Below are 21,087 nucleotides of genomic sequence, written 5' to 3' on the forward strand. Positions count from 1 at the left end.
CTATAAAAATCTACCAAAACCCGTAAAAAAATCCATGAAAATTCATAAAAGCTTATAAAAACTATTTATAAAAGCTCATAACCAATCTACAAAATAGTAGGTCCAAAGAGAAGTCAACACAGTGTAAAAGAGGGAACAGCCACATAATACTAAAGGAAGTTGTGCAGATCTTCAGTTGTATTTAACCCATGTGGTGTTTTACTATCCAGTTCTAGAATAATGCGAGATTCTAATTGCCTTAGTTTCTTTTCTTTGTTTCCACCCCTTCTTAAGGGGGGAATCGCATTGATGACAAAGTACGAGAGGCAGCTGAGATCGTTGTTGTGTTCTCGTTTGAAGTGTCTGGCTACAGGATAGGAAGAGTCATTATTAACTATAGCCCGAATATGTTGAAGAATTCTGACGTGCACCTGTAGCTTGGTGCTACCAACGTAACGCAAGCCACAGGTACACGCCAAAACATAAACCGCAAACTCAGTGCGGCAGTTGTAACTCCCATGGATAACACATTTCTCTTCCGAAAATGGGGTGGTGTAATGTGTAGTATTAACACCAAACTTGCACGCACGACACGTGGAGCATTTAAAAAAACCCTTTCTTGGTTTCAGCCAAGTGCCTGAGGTTCCTGTTTCTGGGCAGCTTTTAACTAACTGGCTCCTCATAGACTTTGCTCTTCTAAAAGTGATAGTAGGAATATCAGGTAGACGAGGACCCAAAACACCATCTGTAAGGACTATGGGCCAATTTTTTTTGATAATATTTTTTATCTTTCTCTCCTGTCTACTATATGTAGTGATTAACCTTGGACATGAGTCAGCTTCAGTTACGTCAGTTTCTTTGGCTGTCCCATGTAGAAGGGTGTCTCTAGGTCTGTCTCGTGTTTTTGACATCGCACGGGTCAGAATTTGGTCACTGTACCCTCTTTGTTTTAATCTGTGTAACACATCCTTGGTGAATTTGTCAAGTTGTTCCGTTGTACTGCAGATACGTTTGATCCGCAGTAGTTCACCAAACGGAATACTCTCTATTAAATGTTTAGGATGGCTGCTATTAGCATGTAGAGTGCTGTTGCCTGCTGTGGGCTTCCTAAATAAGGTTGTTTCAAGTATGTTATCTTCAATCAGCACTCTAACATCTAAAAATTCGACCGTGGTTGTACTGATTTGTGATGTGAAGTGCAAATTCATATGATTCTGGTTGATGGTAGAAATAAAATTGATTGCACTTTCCTCATTTCCCCTCCAAATCACAAAGACATCATCTATATAGCGTTGCCAATGCACCACATGATGATTAAAAATTTCCCCATGTTGTTTTTTGAGGACCTGTTCCTCCCACCAGCCAACATGTAAACAGGCATAGCTGGGGGAGAAACAGGATCCCATAGCCACGCCTCTTTGCTGTTTGAAAATGTCATTCCCAAATAAAAAGAAGTTATTATTAAGACACCAATTTATCAAATTGATTAGCATTCTGTTATGAAGAAACAATTCACTCCCCCTTGAGTCAAGGAAATATTTAACAGCATTCAGCCCATCCGTATGATTGATGCTAGTATATAGCGATTCAATGTCTAAAGCAATCAATAAAAAGTTCGTCTCCCGTGTGATGTCTTTGATCTTGTTTAGGAAATCACCAGTGTCTTTGATGTAGCTGGGGAGTTTTTTTACAAAGTCCTGTAGAAAAAAGTCAATATACTGGGAGATGTGTTCACTGACACTGTTGATGGCGGAAATAATCGGTCTTCCTGGTACTGGTTGAGTTAGTTTGTGTACCTTTGGGATCAAGTAAAGTGTGGGTAACACAGGGAAGTCCATGTCTAAAAATGTGTATTCCGATGAAGAAATAAGACTCTCCCTTTTGTATTTTAATAATTGCTTCCTTAGTGATTCTTTGGCAAGGTTATACTCTTTAAGGTTTGATTTACCATAGCATTCTTGATTGTTTAATTGTCTTTTTGCTTCAATAATATACTCCTTTTTTGGCCAGAGTACGATGTTGCCCCCTTTGTCAGATGCCATAATGATAATTTCATTGTTCTTCCCCAGTTTAGTTATCAGACGATCATATTGGTTGTTCATATAAGATGAATTTTTTGGTTTCTTTCTGGTTTGGATATACAATTTTTTAATATCATCTGTCACACGGTCATGGAATACATCCACTGAATCTATGGGCATCATGGGAATGAAGGTGCTCTTTGGTTTAAACGGACTGATATATATATATATATGTAGATAGTTATAGTTAGGACCGTGTTTCCATAGGAAATCTCAAAATTCTATTTTCAATAACTTTGGCGCCGGTTGACGAATCCTCGCGAAATTTTCAAAACTAATGGGGCGCTCCGTTCAGCTCCTACCCTGAAAGTCTCGGGGTGATTCGTCAAGCAGGGGCCGAGAAAAAAGGGGGGTCCCAAAACACGTTTTCCCCATGCATTTTTCCATAGGACCTTTAGACACAGCTACAGCCCGAACGGCTGAACAGAATTACTTGAAATTTGGCAGAGAGGTAGCCATAAGGTCAAGGAAGTGCCTTTTGTAGGTCTGGTGTAAATTTGTTCAGTAGTTCCTGAGAAAAAAGCATTTAAAGCAATATATATATCTGTAAGCGCGCTCCGTGCGCTTACAGTAAGCTTACCGTACGCGTACGGTGCCGTGCGCGAGCTCAAATCTGATTGGTTGTCAGATGACTGTAAACATTCGAATCGGACGAAATCAGGAAGTGTCGGCCGCCATTTTGTGTGTTTCACACAGAAAAAAAAAGGGAGATAACGTGAAAAGGGGGCAAGGAAGAGAGTTATAGACCCCATAACATTTGAAAGGGGGTCAAAGAAGGACACAAAAGTACGAAAAATACATTTATTAATTTTAAAAAAAAATCGCCGTACGTGCACGGCAAAAAAAAAAAAAAAATGAAATAACAATCACATTTATTAAATAAATTGAAGGACCCCCAAAGGGAGAAAAAAAAATTGTTACTGTGTAAAAAAAGGCGAGGCGCGCACTGTATGAACTGCGCAACGTGGGCGCTCGGTGCGCGAAGCGCACCGAGTGCCCACAGCGCGCGCACGGTGCGCTTCGCAGGGTGTGCGCACGGTGAAAAACCAGAAAAAAAATAAAATAAAAATACATAACTTAGCATTTAAAAAACCGTACAAATTCACTGAAAAAACCATAGGTTTCACACACGTTATAGTTAGGAATTAGCATTTAAAAAACCTTGCAAATTCACTTAAAAAACCATAGGTTTCACGCATGTTATAGTTAGCTGTACATTTCACTCGTAAAAAACCAATGAAATTCCACGTTATAGTTAGATCAGGTAACTATAACTTGCGCGACCGCAATCCACAATGTGTCATTTCAGATGTCATCATTGATGTGAAGAGTGATGTCACTGACCATGTCATGAGTGATGTAATATGTGACGTCATCAGCAGTTTATTGTGGGCGCGCAAGTTATAGTTACCTGATCTAACTATAACGTGGAATTTCATTGTTTTTTTACGAGTGAAATATACAGCTAACTATAACATGTGTGAAACCGATGGTTTTTTAAGTGAATATATATATATATATTCACTGAAAAAACCATAGGTTTCACACATGTTATAGTTAGCGGAAATTTTACTGATAAAAAACCAATGAAATTCCCCCGTTATAGTTAGTGCAGGCAACTATAACTCACGCGACCGCAATCCTCTGCTGATGCTAATACTGTATTTAGACACTTATTTGCCCATGTCTTCTTCCATACATTTTTAGCTATACATATATTACAAATATTTTTTTTTCATAAAGACACATATGTCATCAGCAGAAGATTGCGGTCGCGTGAGTTATAGTTGCCTGCACTAACTATAACGGGGGAATTTCATTGGTTTTTTATCAGTAAAATTTCCGCTAACTATAACATGTGTGAAACCTATGGTTTTTTCAGTGAATTTGCAAGGTTTTTTAAATGCTAATTCCTAACTATAACGTGTGTGAAACCTATGGTTTTTTCAGTGAATTTGTACGTTTTTTTAAATGCTAAGTTACTTTACGCCATTTGTGGCGTGCGCGCCCACTTAACGCAGTTCGTTCCGTGCGTGCACGGTGCGCTTCGCGCACCGTGCGCGCACAGTAAGCACGCGGTGCGCTTCGCGCACCGCGCGCCCACTTTACGCAGTTAGTGCCGTGCACGCACGGTGGGCACGCGGTGCGCTACGCGCACCGCGTGCCCACGTTACGCTAGATGGGCCATGTACGCACGATGCACTTCGCGCACCGTGCGCACATGGAGGACATATGATGCACTTCGTTTTGAAAGGTAATATTTTAATTTTTCGTATATGTTATAAGCCATGCACAATTGGTGCCCTTCGGGCACCATTTGCACACGGGGTGGAGAGAGTGTGGATAAGTTTTTTTTAAATTTTTTTTTTTTTTATATTTTAGTTTAACTCATCTTTAAAAAGCCATGCACAATTGGTGCCCTTCGGGCACCAATTGCACACGGGGTGGGGAGAGTGTGGATAATTTTTTTTTTTTAATAATTTTTTACCGTACGCGTACGGTAAGCGTAATCGGCGAAATTAGCGAAAAAATAAAAATTCCGTTTTTGGCATGGGGGATCTTTGGGGACTCCCTCAACATTGCTATGTGTGTGGGAGCTGTCTAAACAGCCCCTTTACATGTTTTTGTGCTTTATATTTTAAACATCACTCTCAGTGCGAGAGATAAAATGGCGGCCGCCGCTTCCTGGTTTCGGCCGATTCGAATGTTTACTAAGATCTAAGAGCCAATCAGAATCGCGCTCGCGCACGCCACCGTACGCGTACCGTAAGCGCACCGTAAGCTGGCTCAGATATATATATTGATTTAAAGGCTATTTTCTCAGAATCTACTGAACAGATTTACACCAAACCTACAAAAGGCACTTCCTTGACCTGAGGACTACCTCTCTGCCAAATTTCTAGTAATTCTGTTCAGCCGTTCGGGCTGTAGCCCTGTCTAAAGGTCCTATGGAAAAATGCATGGGAAAAACGCATTTTGGGACCCCCCTTTTATCTCAGCCCCCGCTTGACGAATCCCCCCGAGACTTTCAGGGTAGGAGCGGAGCGTAGCGCCCCACCTATTTTGAAAAATTCGCGAGGATTCGTCGACCGGCGCCAAAGTTATTCAAAATAGAATGTTGCGGATTTCCTATGGAAACGTGGTCCTAACTATAACTACCTACTGGCGACCGCCAGTAGGTAATATATATATATATATATATATATATATATATATATATATATATATATTTATATATATACATATATATAACATTCTATTTGGAATATCTTTGGCGCCGGTCGACGAATCCTCGCGAAATTCTCAAAATAGGTGGGGCGCTACGCTCCGCTCCTACCCTGAAAGTCTCAGGGGGATTCGTCAAGCGGGGGCTGAGATAAAAGGGGGGTCCCAAAACGCGTTTTTCCCATGCATTTTTCCATAGGACCTTTAGACACAGCTACAGCCCGAACGGCTGAACAGAGTTCCTTGAAATTTGGCAGAGAGGTAGTCTACAGGTCAAGGAAGTACCTTTTGTAGGTTTGGTGTAAATCTGTTCAGTAGATTCTGAGAAAATAGCCTTTAAATCAATATATATATCTGAGCCAGCTTACGGTTCGCTTACGGTGCGCTTACCGTACGCGTACGGTGACGTGCGCGAGCGCGATTCTGATTGGCTGTTAGATCTTAGTAAACATTCGAATCGGTCGAAACCAGGAAGCGGCGGCCGCCATTTTCTATCTCGCACTCTGAGGGGTGGAAGAAAAACAAAGGCAAAAACATATAAAGGGGCTGTTTAGACTGCTCCCAACCACCTAGCCTTGATGGAGGTATCCTCAAAGAACCCCCAAGGGCAAAAAAGCAATTTTAATTTTTTTCGGAAAATCGCCGATTACGCTTACCGTACGCGTACGGTAAAAATACTGCCAAAAAAAAAAATATCCATAATCTCCACACTCCGTATGCAAATGGTGCCCGAAGGGCACCATTTGTGCATGGCATACCCACGCTTCTGCATAGCACAACAAAAAATCAAACCATACCTTTCACAACGAAGCACATAATATGTCCTCCATGCGCGCACGGTGCGCGAAGCGCACCGTGCGTACATGGCCCATCCAGCGTAACGTGGGCACGCGGTGCGCATAGTGCACCGCGTGCCCACCCAGCGTGCACGGCACTAACTGCGTAAAGTGGGCGCGCGGTGCGCGAAGCGCACCGCGTGCTCACTGTGCGCGCACGGTGCGCGAAGCACACCGTGCGCGCACGGAACGAACTGCGTTAAGTGGGCGCGCACGCCACGAATGGCGTAAAGTAACTTAGCATTTAAAAAAACGTACAAATTCACTGAAAAAACCATAGGTTTCACACACGTTATAGTTAGGAATTAGCATTTAAAAAACCTTGCAAATTCACTGAAAAAAACATAGGTTTCACACATGTTATAGTTAGCTGGACATTTTACTGATAAAAAACCAATGAAATTCCCCCGTTATAGTTAGTGCAGGCAACTATAACTCACACGACCGCAATCCTCTGCTGATGACATATGTGTCTTCATGAAAAAAAAATATTTGCAATATATGTATAGCTAAAATTTATTGGAAGAAGACATGGGCAAATAAGTGTCTAAATACAGTATTAGCATCAGCAGAGGATTGCGGTCGCGTGAGTTATAGTTGCCTGCACTAACTATAACGGGGGAATTTCATTGGTTTTTTATCAGTAAAATGTCCAGCTAACTATAACATGTGTGAAACCTATGGTTTTTTCAGTGAATATATATATATATATATATATATATATATATATATATATATATATATATATATATTACCTACTGGCGGTCGCCAGTAGGTAGTTATAGTTAGGACCACTTTTCCATAGGAAATCTGCAACATTCTATTTTGAATAACTTTGGCGCCCGTTGACGAATCCTCGCGAATTTTTCAAAATAGGTGGGGCGCTACCCTCCGCTCCTACCCTGAAAGTCTCGGGGGGATTCGTCAAGCGGGGGCTGAGATAAAAGGGGGGTCCCAAAACACGTTTTTCCCATGCATTTTTCCATAGGACCTTTAGACAGGGCTACAGCCCGAACGGCTGAACAGAATTACTTGAAATTTGGCAGAGAGGTAGTCCTCAGGTCAAGGAAGTGCCTTTTGTAGGTTTGGTGTAAATCTGTTCAGTAGATTCTGAGAAAATAGCCTTTAAATCAATATATATATCTGAGCCAGCTTACGGTGCGCTTACGGTACGCTTACCGTACGCATACGGTGGCGTGCGCGAGCGCGATTCTGATTGGCTCTTAGATCTTAGTAAACATTCGAATCGGCCAAAACCAGGAAGCGGCGGCCGCCATTTTCTCTCTCGCACTGAGAGTGATGATGAAAATACAAAGCACAAAAACATGTAAAGGGGCTGTTTAGACAGCTCCCACACACATAGCCATGTTGAGGGAGTCCCCAAAGATCCCCCAAGGCCAAAAAACGGAATTATTTTTTTTTCGCTAATTTCGCCGATTACGCTTACCGTACGCGTACTGTAAAAAATTATATAAAAAAAAAAATTATCCACACTCTGTCCACCCCGTGTGCAAATGGTGCCCGAAGGGCACCATTTGTGCATGGCTTATAAAAATTATGAAAAATTAAAATATTACCTTTCAAAACGAAGTGCATCATATGTCCTCCATGTGCGCACGGTGCGCGAAGCGCATCGTGCGTACATGGCCCATCTAGCGTAACGTGGGCACGCGGTGCGCGTAGCGCACCGCGTGCCCACCGTGCGTGCACGGCACTAACTGCGTAAAGTGGGCGCGCGGTGCGCAAAGCGCACCGCGTGCTTACTGTGCGCGCACGGTGCGCAAAGCGCACCGTGCGCGCACGGAACGAACTGCGTTAAGTGGGCGCGCACGCCACGAATGGCGTAAAGTAACTTAGCATTTAAAAAACCGTACAAATTCACTGAAAAAACCATAGGTTTCACACACGTTATAGTTAGGAATTAGCATTTAAAAAACCTTGCAAATTCACTGAAAAAACCATAGGTTTCACACATGTTATAGTTAGCGGAAATTTTACTGATAAAAAACCAATGAAATTCCCCCGTTATAGTTAGTGCAGGCAACTATAACTCACGCGACCGCAATCTTCTGCTGATGACATATGTGTCTTTATGAAAAAAAAATATTTGTAATATATGTATAGCTAAAAATGTATGGAAGAAGACATGGGCAAATAAGTGTCTAAATACAGTATTAGCATCAGCAGAGGATTGCGGTCACGTGAGTTATAGTTGCCTGCACTAACTATAACGGGGGAATTTCATTGGTTTTTTATCAGTAAAATTTCCGCTAACTATAACATGTGTGAAACCTATGGTTTTTTCAGTGAATATATATATATATATAGGAATTAACTCGAAGGTTTACTAGACAGTAGTCTTGACTGCAAACTTTCTGAAAATTCCAATGTACAGTCTAGGAGTATTTGCAGAGTGTATGAAGCATTACTGTCCTTTATTCTTGAATAAATCCAACTATTTTTCTTTCCCTATTTTTCTAGTGACGTTACAAATTTCTACTGACTCAAGGTCTTGACTAAAAGCGCCCTCTCCAAAATTCGCTCGACTCTCACGTAGATTTTCTTAGAAGTTATCTCACAGAATAGGACACTAGTCACTGAATACCTTAAGCCGAAGACGGAACACTAGTCTCTGGAGTTGCTTACTCGGCGGTCAAAAGGAATGCTCAATAGCGAAAAAATGACGCTAAACTTCTGACTGGAAACTCGCTACTGAACGCTGCTGGGGAGAGACACTACCATCTCCTCAGGTGAGTCAGTTGAAGTGCAACGAATGCTGGATACGCGCGCACTCTTCAGATTGTTTGTCGCTTGAAGACTAGACCGCATTTCTTTGTTTAAGCGGCGGGTGGCCATCTTGGAATTCTCGCTTTGCAGATGCTGCCACTGTTTGATTAGCACTCGAGTCAGCAGTCTGCTGCATAGGTATGATCTTTTGCATTGTGGATATTTTTTATATCTAGAATACCTGGCATTCTTTTCTCTGTGTTTTAAACTAGTAGCTGAACAGGAAATTGGACTCTTGACATGAATACAGCACATCCCTGCTTCTTTAGAATGGAGAAGTGTGGTGTTAGCAATGTTTGCTTAACGCCACGCTTCTGCATTCTACTGTAAATATGCCCCTTTGTTGGAAAATTCAAACCCATACACAAAGAAAGTATGAATTCCGAGTTGTGTGGACTGTATTGCACCTGCTAATTATAGGATGTGATAAAGTCCACATCCCTTGATAAATTTCAGCTCATCAAACTTGAAGAATTTACTGTTAGGAAAAGGGCAGATATTTACCGGGACTTGCAGATTTTGGTGTGGTACAAACAGTAGCAGCCCGTGGAGGGAGTTCCGTGGGGTGGTGAGGCAGGGCTGGGGAGGGGCAGGGTGGGGGGTAGTAAACACCGGAATATGGATGAACGGAGGTAAGTAAACAGTAGCGGTCTGTGGAGGGATTTCTGTGGGGCGGTGAGGTGGGGCGGTGGAGGGGCAGGGTGGGGGGTAGTAAACACCGGAATATGGATGAACGGAGGTAAGTAAACAATTAAATAAATAAAATGAATTTCGTTGCGCGCGCTGCATCGCATTTTGCTGCCTCACCGTCCCACGGTACTCCCTCCACGGGCCGCTACTGTTAGCAAACGATTAAATAAATAAAACGAATTTCGTTGCGCGCTACATCGCAATTTACTGTTAGGAAAAGGGCAGATATTTACCAGGACTTGCAGATTTTGGTGTGGTACAAACAGTAGCAGCCCGTGGAGGGAGTTCCGTGGGGTGGTGAGGCAGGGCGGGGGAGGCGCAGGGTGGGGGGTAGTAAACACCGGAATATGAATGAACGGAGGTAAGTAAACAGTAGCAGCCCGTGGAGTGTGTTCCGAGGGGCGGTGAGGTGGGGCGGGGGAGGGGCAGGGTGGGGGGTAGTAAACACTGGAATATGGATAAACGGAGGTAAGTAAACAATTAAATAAATAAAACAAATTTTGTTGCGCGCGCTGCATCGCATTTTGCTGCCTCGCCGTCCCACGGTACTCCCTCCACGGACCGCTACTGTAAGTAAACAATTAAATAAATAAACCGAATTTCGTTGCGCTGCATCGCAAAATGCGATGCAGCGCGCAATGAAATTCGTTTTATTCATTTAATTGTTTACTTACCTCCGTTCATCCATTTTCCGGTGTTTACTACCCCCCGCCCCGCCTCACCACCCCACGGACCTCCCTCCACGGGCCGCTACTGGGTACAAAGACTACATTTTATTCTCTAATTAAATGGAAGTACTTAGAATACTTGAAATGTATTGCACACAATAAATTCCGAGCCTCGGGGTATCAATTTCTATAATTTGTGATAAATTCTGCACACCCCTCAGGCACACTCGCAATCAAGCTTAAGATATAGGAAACCCTTTATGAATTGAGCTCCTTTATTTTACTCTTGTCACATTTACATATTCTTTTGAATTCTTTTTCCTATACTTTTTTTTTTATTTTTCACTTAAAACTAAAGTACATAGTTCTATACTTTGGGAAGGCTATCCAATATGGAGGAACAAATTAAAACATCATGAAACTTTGAGAGAGAACTCGAGATGATGGGGTGGAAAATAAACGAAATTTCTTTAAAATCCAAGGTCTGCTTCACAGTCTTCTGACTGAAAGATCCTTTATATTTTCAATTATCCTTGGTCAATATCTCACTTCCATTCCGGAAAAACAGTTCTTCAAGAGCTCCCAGAGCATCCTGAATTATAATACTTTAATTTTATGCTTTTTGAGGCTGGCTTAATAATCAAGCTCTCCTGTCTATCAACCGAATGTATTATTTAATCATGTCCTTTTAGGAAACCATTTGGGAATGCGAGATAGAGCAAAGATGTCTTGCGTTGGAGAATTACTGCTGAGTTACAACATTACATAAACATACAAAATATGATGAGCCAGATAGCAACCTCGCCAAAATGGAGTTTTGTATGCAAATTAAACAACAAGTAAGGCTCCGGGTAGTTAAGTTCTTTTAATACAGGTTGCGTTTATAGTTCTATTCCCATCTCCTTCATTTATTATACAGAATTGCGCGTTATAATAGCTTATTAAAATAATCTAACAAGAAAGCAAATATTTCATAAGCATGTGCATTTACAATGCTGCCGATTAAACTGCTAGATTATACATTTAAATTACGAGCAAGATTTAATAATTTTTAAACATATATATTTTATTTTAATGTAACCGGTTTAAGTACAGCACACAAATAAAAAAATTAGAACATAATATGACACTGAGCTAACGTAATTAAATAAAAAAATATATACATATAAAAGAAAAGTATAGGAAGTATGAAGTGCATTTTTGATAGCAATTTCCAAATCCGAAAAATCGACTGCCGGGGTTCATACATATTCAAGCATAAAGTGTATTGGAAGCAGCTCAGGCAACATCGCGTGCCGCTGGTAGTCCCAGGCGTGATGCGCACTCCAGTTGTTGCAAAACATGTTTTTTTGCCTCTGGCATCTGTTGGGGGTATATATGTCAGAATCTTCTCATCTTCATAATTGCACAGGTTGTTCGCCTACTTTGTATTTGCAGAATCATTACTTTCGCACATATTTCATCGTGACACCTAACATCACGTGTGTTTTGCCCATGGGAATTGGTGTTTGGGGCATCTTTCAGAACTCTCAGCATGGAAGCCACTTGATCAGCAGAGTCAGACATGGTCTCCAAGTGTACACTTTTAATATCCTGAACATAGGAAAAAATGGCTTAGTATGATTTAAATATGCGTTATAGGAAGCTGCACTTCAAAGCGGAAGTCTGCCCTAATGAGGTGAATGCATAAGTGAACAATCTGACCATTGCCTGAGGATTCAACCTACTTGTGGTGGCAGATTGCTGGAAGCAGCCTGAATACAGAAAATGTATGAGCTTAAAGGTGGCACTCTAGCTGACAAAGTTATGTTTTGTATGGAGCTCTGAATATCATCGCAGTTGCTGATTTCGAGGAAACCTTTACCACCATTGGATTCTAGTAGGAGATCTTATTCAAGTCAGAGACTGCTCACTGCACTATGTTCTTGACCTTTCATGAAAAGAATTTTGAAGAGCTTTCATTTCCTCAAATCAGATGCTTTAATTTATTGTGATATATTCTCACACTTATTTAAATGAGGGCACAAGTCCCACCTCTCTGCAGTAATTCTACTGTTCCCTGCTTTTGAAGGTTGCCATCTCCTCAATGCCCTTGTATCTGTCCTCATGAAGGCCATGTTGAATTACTACTTAGGTCAAAACGTCAACATACCTCTTCTTTCGGACCGTCTGATGATTAAGTGAATCTGTGAAACATAGGGGCTGATTTACAATCCACTTTCGTCACTTTTGCGCCGCCGTCGCGTCTCTTTTGTGACACATCGGTGACGTAAAAGTTGCAGCCCATTTACAATGTGACGCATCTAGGGAGATGCGTCACGTTGTTGAGCCCTGCCACATTATACCTGCGCCAGGTATAATGTATGCAGCGTAGGCGTTCCCATGCAAAAAATCACGTAGAACTGATGCAGTGAAATTTACAAGATTTCACTGCGTCACTCTACGCATTAACTGCGTCAAAATCCCTACGCCTGCTCAGACCAGGTGTAAGGATTGACGCAAGGCATTTTACATGGGACCTACCTATGTTTTCTGGCGCATTGCTGGAGTTGCGTCACTTCTGTGACAAACTCCAACAATGCGTCACTTTTCCTCCAACAGATGCGTCAGAATTACAATACAGTGCATCAGTGGTGGCACAGGGACATTTGGAGGTGATGCAAGGAAACTGACGCAGCACAGATGCGTCAGTTCCTTGAAAATCTGCCCCACAGTTCCCAGATTCAGCCTTGCTCTTGCTTTCGTGGTATTTTCATGCCAACAATTAGGATTATTTTCTTTTTATTTTATCACTACTAAATGCACAATTCACACATTGATCACTGCACCCTCAGTGCCCTTGTTTTGCATATATACTGATTAAAATCTACTTGCTTCCACTAGGAGCACCAATACCCCTCAAGTTCACCTGCAAATCTGTGCACTCAGAACTACACAATACATTAAATGAAAAACAACTACCTGTTGGGGTTAAAAAGTAGCATGAGAAAAAGGAAGAATACCCCTAAACAATCCTCCATCACAGAAGAGGAACACTGCTAATCAGGTCTTCTCGTACCTAGTACGCAAAATCTATGAGCCAAATCCCCAAAAGCTCAAAAAACTAAAAACTCAACTGTTCGGACTACACCTTCCATAAGGCAAGCAGAGATACATCTACATATACATAAAAGTATATAGTTCTGTGAGATACATGACATCTGATATCTCATGTATTAATGTATCTGAAGCTGTTACATGTAAAACGCCCACTGAACTGTGGCTAGAATTGTGCCCTGTAAATGCCATAAATAAATTAATAATATACACATATATGTAGCCCCCATGCACCTTTCCCATGATGTGTCATTAAGACAACCTCAAAGACATGTATGGGACAAATATTCGGTCCACCACTTTCTAAATATTATTCTTATTTGTCCTTCCAGTTCTTGGAGTTTGACACCTGGGGCTGAATGCTCCAGTAGCTGTTCTGTTGGGTAACAAAAGCAAGCTAATCAGGTTCAAATTGAAAACTCCTGTGATAATTAATTTGGGATTGATTTTCTTGATGATCTAATTTTTAATTTGGAGTTGGTTAAATATAGGCGTTTATTATGATCATGTCCCGCTTGTGTGTTAAACTTGTGAGTAAAGTAATCAGTATACCTGGATCCAATTCTAGCAGCATCCCTATTTGTTCTGCAAGTGAAAGTGTAATGTAAGTGCCCCCCCTCAGCGAGGCGTCCACATGTTCTTTCTGCTGGTTTATGGTTGCATGCTGGGTTGTGAAACACCCACTCACACACCCATACAACCAATCACCCTGTCACTCACACACCCAGAAAACCATCACAAATCCATTCACAGACCCATACAACCTCTCACGTACCTCCTGACAGACCTATACACCACTCACACACCCACTGACAGATCCATACAGCAACTCACACGCTCACTCAGATATTCATACAGTCACTCAAACACACACTCACACACTGATATAGCCAAGCAGTCACTCGTATGACATATGTTAGAAATAGTATCACTCATTAGTAGTACAGAAAGAATAGTAAATTAACTTATACAGTAGCCTAGTATATATCGTTACGTCTCAGAAACATCTACAAAACACTTACACTCACTGGATGATGTCATCAGTGATCTCATTTGAGATGTCATCAGTGAGGTCATCTGTGATGTCATCACTCACCATGTCATGAGTGATGTGATATGTGGGGTCATAAGCAACACTTTGTAGGGGTGTCACTCATAATTAGCTCAGGTAAACATTTCTGCATCTTTTTAATTTTATTTCCTAATTATAATGTCCCTGTAACCTTTGTTCTTTTGTGTGAATTACAAGGTTTCCTTTCATGTAAAATGTACTACAATTTGAGCCATTGGTTCAATTCCATAATATACATTTTTATATGTTTATAAATAAAATTGTATTAACACATTACTACTCAATTTAAACAAATAAACATAACATTACTTATTTAACTATTTACAGATGCAGATACAGAAACACACCAAAGCCTGAACTTCTGATTGGCTGCACTAGGGCCCTACCTATGTCCCTGCAGTGCTGCTGTCTGTTTACTTTACATCTCCAAATTTGATAAATATGACAGTATGCCAATGTGATAACAATGAGCACTGGTATCGTCTTCATGGTGAGCTCAAGTGTATGCTGCGAAATGTAGGAACACCAACTTGGTTGCTAACCCTCAGTTGTGCAGAATATCCATAGGATGACTTGCATGACTTGTTGAGAGAAACAAACTCTAACATTATAGGCATCAAATTCAAGACAGGAGAACTTAAAGATCGAGTTGTATATTTGCCAAGTTTGTGCAGTGTAACATATGCGACAAGCAATTATCAGGAGAGACTGGTAAAAAGTATTCTTATGGGACAAGTTCTAGGTGAAAGCATCTTACAAACATCCACGAAAGGACATACAGTCACTTGATTCGGGAGATGGCAAGTGGAGGAGAACCACACTCATCATCCGTAGTAGTCCTAGGGGAACTTTCAAATGTCCAACAAATATTAGTACCAGGTTACTGCAACAAGTAATCTGAGTTGGTAACTTTATTATACAATTAAAATAAAACAATTAACAAATAAACATAACATAACTTATTTAACTATTTGTAAATACACTTTTGTGCACTAGTACTTCAGATAGATGCAGGTATGTATGTATTTAGACCATCATTGACAGCCTTGCATCAACAGGAAGAGATACCACCTCCCAAAAATAGGAGGGTGATGTTTGGAAACAGTTCAATATTCCTTCTGGAGAGAAAAAGGTTAGTTTTTCCGGTGCAATGTGTGCAGCAAGCAATTGTCGAGACAGACAGGGAAGAAATATTCCCATGAGAAAAGTTCAATGTGGAAGCACATTAAAACTATCCATCAATGCATGTACCATTGCAAAATGTGGGAGAAGACAAGTGCAGCAGAAGAACTTTTATTTTAAAATTATTGTCTGGAGTAGCCTTAGAGGAATCATTGTCAGTGGCTGTCATAACTGGTACAGCTGTCTGCAATAAGTAATCCGAGAAATTAGCTCACTGTAGCAAATGCCAGATGCCCATGGCTCTAAAGATGTAATCTGTGGCTGCATACCTGAAAACAGTGAAGAATCATTGTTGTAAATTATTTTTTTACTCCCCAATGAACCCTGATGTTTTTCACAGACTGAAGCCAGTTGCTTCTTCCCAGTTGCCTTCATTACCCCTTTTAATACCTTGTTTATTTTCTTCCTAAAAAAGAAATATTGAACTGTTAGTGTTGCACAACCACAATTAGCATTTCACTTACAGGCCCTGTACACACACACATTGCACTCTTCTAGAGATTTACAAATGAATTAAATATCCTAATTGGTTAAATCAATCGAACAGTGTTCAGAGCAGAAGCAGACAGACTTTACCACTAACTAGCAGTGGTAAACTGGTCACATTCCTAAAGTGAACTGACTGTCTCAGTATGTGACTGGGTGTCTTAGTGACTCTATGGGGGTTCAAATGGGTATGCAAGTGACTGTATGGATTGCTAACTGACTGTTAGTGGGTGTTTTTGCATGTAAATATATGTGCAAGTGGCTCTATCAGTAGAGAATGCATAAGAACTCTGTGAGTGTGTGAGTGGATGTGTAAGTGATTTTGTCACTGTCTGACTGGATGTGACAGTGGCTGTATGGTTTTCTAAATAGGTATGTTTGTAGCAGTATACATGGGTGACAGGTTGTATAACTGGGTGTATGGCTCTGTAAGTGCATGTGTAAGTGAATGAAATGTAAAAGGACATGTCTTACATTTTCACTACACAGCACCCTGCCCATTTGGCTACCTAGGGTCTACCTTAGGGGTGACTTATGTGTAAAAAAGGAGAGTTTAAACATTGGCAAGGGGTATTAAAATACAAGTCAAAGTGGCAGTGAACTGTACACACAGGCTCAGAAGTGGCAAGCCTGAGACAAGTTTAAAGGGCTTCTTGTATGGATGACTTAATTAGTGCTGCAGGCCCACTACTAACATTTAATTAATCCCCCCTGGGTAAAGGTAGTGCTTTCTACGATGGAATTACAGATGAAATTAATGTACCAATTGTTGATAAGTCAATGAAACTATGTTTAGATGAGAAGCACATACACTTTACCACTATGTAGCTGTGGAAAACTGCTCAGATTCCTAAGGCTAACTAGGTGTCTCAGTATTTGACTGGGCGTGTTAGTGACTGTATGGGTGTCTACAGGGGTATATAAGTGGCTATATAAATTAGTAACTGGCTGTGTTAATCAGTTTTTGACTGTGTAACTGGTTGTGCAAGTGGCTTTATTAGTGGTGGATACATAAGTACTATCTGAGCGTGTGAGTGGATGCGTAAGTGATTCTGTCAATGTCTGACTGGATATGACAGTGGCTGTGTGGTTTTCTAAATAGTTATGTTTGTGGCTGTATAGGTTGGTGACTGGCTGTATAAGAGGGTGTATGGTTTCGTAAGTGCTTGTGTAAGTGACTGAAACGTAAGGGTTTATGTCTTACCTTTTAACTACATAGCATCCTGCCCATTGGGCTACCTAAGGCCTAGCTTAAGAGTGACATATGTTTACAAAAGGAGAGTTTAAACTCTAGCAATGGGTACTAAATGGCAAGTTGAAGTGGCCCTAAACTGTGCACACAGGGGCAGCAGTGGTAGGCCTCAGACAGGTTTTGAGGGCTACATGTATGAATCACTCAATTAGTGCACCGTGCCCACGACTGGCATTTAATTTAGAGAACCTGGGCATAGGTGGTGCACTCTACTAGAGACTTAGAAATTAATTAAATATACCAATTGTGGATAAGTTATTGAAACCATGTTTTGGTGAGAAGCACATACACTTTACCACTATCTAGCAGTGTTAAACTGCTCAGATTTCGAAGGTGAACTGTGTGTCTCAGTATGTGACTGGGCGTGCTAATCACTGCATGGGTGTCTAAATGGGTATGTAAGTGACTGTATGGATTGGTAACTGACTGTGAAGGTGGGTATTTGGGTGTGCAACTGTGTGTGGAAGTGGCTTGGTTAGTGGTGGATACATAAGTACTGTGTGGATGTATATGTGCCTCTGTCGCTGTTTCACTGGGTGTGTGAGTGGTGGTATGTTTTTATAAATAGATATATGAGTTGCTGAATGGGTGGGTGACTGGGTGTATAGCAGGGTGTATGGGTGCGTAAGTGCGTGTGTAACTGAGTCTCTGAAGGCTGGGTACATGAATGTCTGTCGAGTTGTTTGAGTAGTGTGACAGTGTCTGTGCGGATGTGTGAATGACTATGTAAGTGGATGTATATGTGATTAAAGGGGTGTATGAATGTTTTTACGGGTGTGTGACTGAGTGTGTCAGTCACTCTCTGGCTTTATCACTGTTGGGTACATAAATGCATTTGTGGGAGTCTAAGTGGGTGTGTAAGTGCCTGCCTGAATGAGTGAGTCGGTGTAAATTACATACTATGAAATTACATACTATAAGCAAGCACCCGCATCTAAATTCTGACACATTCATTCAAACTGGCTTAATGTAATAACCAAATTTTCAGTATAGTAATTCCTCTTCCTCCTTTGCTGCTCACTATATTTTTAGTAAAAGCTCCCTTTTATGTTGCCTTCTACAGTAGTGTCTAGAAGCTATACATTTTCTTTCAGCTTTTATATATTCACATGTTCTTTATAATACACGTTTTTATACTACACCCTAGTAAACAGAGCTGTAGAATTTCTTTGCTGCTCTCCAACCTTTATTATAATCTATGTTAACATCTGTTCTCCACTGCAAATCTCAAGTCAGAACTATGGCAATCCTCCTTCATTCTCAGGGGCCGATTCCGATTCCGATCCAGGTTGGAAAGCGCTTCGACCGAGTCGGATCTAGTGTGTTTTCCGACCGAGCCAGACCCCTACAATCCGACCGAGCGAGTACGATGCGTTCGTATGCCGTCGGACTCGGTTCGGTCAGACTCCCATAAGAGTCAATGGGAGCCAGTTGTACGATGTGTACATGCGCTCCTATTGACTGAATGGGTACATCTCGAACAAGTGCGCCCCCTACAGTGGGTACGCGTCGGTGCCATCCGCACCGTACATGCCTGTTTTGGGGAGACCCATAGCTCTCCCCCTGTGTCCGAGTCATAGGCCTGCGGGTGTCAGGGGGTCCGAAGCGGACCCCGGAAGTTCGACTCCGGGAGCTTTTGCGAGCCGGACACTCCGGCTCGCACAGGCTGTCCGATGCGTGCATCGTATTGGCTCGGTTGTAAATCGCATCCATTGCACGCCACGGTTAGCTTCCGACCGAGATGTACGGAGCGGTTCGGACCCAGAAACGACTCAGTCGGTGAATCTCACGTAGCTCGCATCGTACTTGCTCACTCGTACAGCTGTACGAGTTGGCCGGAAAACACGCATACGGCTCGTAGTTTTTCCGGCCGGATCGCGTTCGGTGCGCTTCCGACCCGGATCAGAATTGGCCCCTCAGTAGAAAAGTACCTAAAATGGCTACCCATTCCCATGTGCTCTTATACTCCTGTACTTAGCAAATCACAGACTTCCTTTCATCTTTTATTTTTGCTCTACCACTCCAAAATGGTCACTAGTTATTAACCCTTTCCATGTTTCCTGGAAAGAAGCCCAATCTGTTAGTTTTTTTTCAGATCCACCATGGCGCTCAGTGTAGCCCCCTGTGTAACTTCGCAGTGGACCCGCAGATCCATGTAGTAGACCTTAAAACCACTAAACAGTGTACTTTTAAGGATGCTTAATTATTTTTCAGTTTGTAAAATATTGCCAATTACAAGGCATACACTCCCTATCGAGCACATTTTGTACACTAGTCTGCTATTCTGTTTTACACAGCAGTCTCTTTTGTTCTCTTCCCTCACAGTCTTTTAGCTCTTTTCCATATTACCCACGTTTCCAGTAGTCTCTGCCAAGTAGTAGCTGAAAAGTTCACAAGACTTTCTCTAAAAAGCATACTAGCTTCACATTAACTGTAGCAGGTGTGATTGACTGTTATCAATTCCAAGCATATCCCAGACTACGTAACTTTTTTTTTTTGTCAAAGCCATTCACAGAGGTAGTTACTTTTTTTTGTTACAGTCCCTATCTAATTTTAGTTCCCAGCACATCTCCACCATCCATTCAAATATCTAATTTTAAAGATGACGTGCTGTCCTCAATTTTAACTGCCTTTCATCTTCAAAACTTCCTTATTCGGCTGCAGTCTTTTCCTGTGTACTACTCCCGCTTGTCTCCAAATGATCAGAGTTTAGATTGTGGTCTATAGTTTTGTGTTTTGGGCCAAAGAGAATGCTAGAAAGAGTGGCACTGACATGGACCTAGGTTTATCTAATGTAGACATTACATGGATTGGCCAGAGAGGGTTAAAGTGGCATCAATTGCTGACTTTGGCTGAAAGCATTACGGATTGTATGGTGTGCAGTGATTATATCAAATTTCTTTTATCGACCTACCTTATTATCGAGTTGCAGATATCGAATGGACAGAATATCGACTGTCAGAATATCGTTGCCCAGAATACCGAGTAATATCGACTGTAAGGTAAGTAATATCAAATTCCTTAATATCGAAGTAAGTAATATCATTTGCAATAATATAGATGTTAATAATATAAACATTTATTGTAGTGTTATGTATTTTAGTATGTATTTTATATGTATGTGTTTCACATTTTTGTTATGTTTTTTATTTATTTTTAAATATATGCATCAAATGTTTAGAAGTGATTAATTTTTTTTAAAGTTAATTTTACATTTTAGTATTATAGCGGGTTGTGGGTTTATAGGGGAATAGGGTGGGAAGTAATTTAATTATAGTAAATTAAATAATATTTTTTTTATATTATTAAATATTTTAAATTACAATTTGTGTTTTAGTTCCGTAGCGGGTTGTGGGTTTACAGGGGAATAGGGTGGGAGCAATTTCATTATAGTAAATTAAATCATATTTGTTTGTAAATTATTAAATATTTTAAATTAATATTTGCGTTTTTCTTCCGTAGAGGGTTGTGGGTTTATAGGGGAATAGGGTCAGAAGTAATTTAATTAATTAATTAATATTTTAGTGTTTATTAATTTATATTATTAATTGTATTAATGAATTCATAATTAATTCATTATAAATGTATTAATACTAATTAATTGGTAAGGATGTTAATTGTGTGTAAAAAGTTATTTATTAGTTATTAATTGGATAATAATTATTAATAATTAAATTGTTAATATGTTAATTGTGTTCTTTTTTTAGGAGTGTGTTGAGGGTTGATAGGGGAA

The sequence above is a fragment of the Triturus cristatus genome, chromosome 6 (assembly GCF_964204655.1).
Source record: "Triturus cristatus chromosome 6, aTriCri1.1, whole genome shotgun sequence".
Taxonomy (NCBI): Eukaryota; Metazoa; Chordata; class Amphibia; order Caudata; family Salamandridae; genus Triturus; species Triturus cristatus.